The sequence below is a fragment of the Pristiophorus japonicus genome, chromosome 10 (genome assembly GCF_044704955.1).
Source record: "Pristiophorus japonicus isolate sPriJap1 chromosome 10, sPriJap1.hap1, whole genome shotgun sequence".
Taxonomy (NCBI): Eukaryota; Metazoa; Chordata; class Chondrichthyes; family Pristiophoridae; genus Pristiophorus; species Pristiophorus japonicus.
The window spans coordinates 175,557,766-175,559,497 of NC_091986.1; positions in this window are offsets into that span (position 1 = coordinate 175,557,766).

Genomic DNA, 1,732 nt, shown 5'->3' on the forward strand with positions numbered 1-1,732 from the left:
CAGATGTTTAGTGTAAGGCCCATACTTTCGTATGCCTCAGTGAAGATGTTGACGATGGCTTGGAGTTCAGCCTCTGAATATGCACAGACGCTAGCGTCGTCCACGTACTGTAGTTCGACGACAGAGGATGGGACGGTCTTGGATCTAGTCTGGAGGCAATGAAGATTGAACAGGTTCCCACTGGTTCTATAGTTTAGTTCCACTTGTCTGGCTTAAGGCATCCGTGAATCCAGTGTTTAGAGGAAGATCCCAATGTTGAGTCATATAGATGTTTTGCAGTTCTAACAAGGGTCATCGACCTGAAACGTTAACGTTTCTCTCTCCACAGATGCTGCCTGACCCGCTGAGATTTCCAACATTTTCTGTTTTTATTATAGGTGTTTTGCAGCTCTGATTTACTTTCTAAATGTTGCTAAGTTGCAAAAAGCATACGGATAAGCTGTTCATAGACATGAGAAGTGGGTAAGCATCTTATACAGCTCATTGATCAGCTGTTCGGGTACCTGACTAACAGAAGTGATTCTTTTAAAGCTTATTATTGAGCCATTCAGAGGAACAGAGTTCAGACAGATTGTTGAAGTAACATAAAAATACCAAGAGTAATCATACAGTAATAAAATGAGAAAATGAGAGTATAATAAGACATGGGAGAAGAGAAGGAAAGAAAAGAAATTTCCTGTATTGACTATCAGAACACAGATGTATAATGGTATATTTTTTTTAGCTTAAAATTAATGAAAATAAATATTTCAGCCTCAGAAAGAGATTAACGGAGAGAGATACTTTTATTAACCTGTGAACAAACATAATTGAGCTTGTTACCATATCCAAACATCAATAAGCGCGTTGAATGAGGTAAGTGAACTTCTTCTCAATATATAATTGAGAACCTCTACTCTGTCTGTTATAGTGTGCCCCTAAAACAAAAACCAACAAATTGAAAGTTGTTGAGGCCAGTTCGTTAGATATATTCAAAAGGGAGTTAGATATGGCCCTTACGGTCAAAGGGATCAAGGGATATGGAGAGAAAGCAGGAAAGGGGTACTGAGGTTGAATGATCAGCCATAATCTTATTGAATGGCGGTGCAGGCTCGAGGGGCCGTATGTTTCTAATACGGCAGATTTTAACCAGATTTTAACGAGATTGTACCAATTGACGTGTTAATTTCTAAAGTTTCCAAGGAAATATTTGACCAGGGCACTCTTACATTCAAAGCTCACTTCTTCCGTTGCTTGCCTATCACATTCAGTAAGCTTACAAAGCTCATATTCAGTATCCGGTAAGCTTACAAAGCAGCTTTTGCAAGATGGCTCCAAACCTCTAGCCTTAAGGACAATCGCCAATGCTCCACCACCTCTAGTACTCGCTTCCCAGTTTCCCGTCTCTCTCTGCCCTCCATATTCCTTCTTGGTAGAACTGGAGATGACTGTTCTCTTTGAACTGCTCCTAAGGTTCAGCGTAGTGAACATAAATGCTCCAAAAGATGGACAGCTTCAACACCTCCCCATCACAGGACAGTTAAGGCAGCAAAGACTGATGTCACTAAGCATTGCAGAAACGCTAATGAGAGAGAGAAATAAACGCAGGCAGCATAAAGACAGAATAACGGGGTGAGTGAGAATCAAACAGAGAAAAGGGAAGAGTAGAAAAAAAGGCGGAGAAAAGATGAATGGGAATCAGAAAAGAATGCATTTAAGGGGATGCATTTAAGGGGAAGCTAGACATGTACAG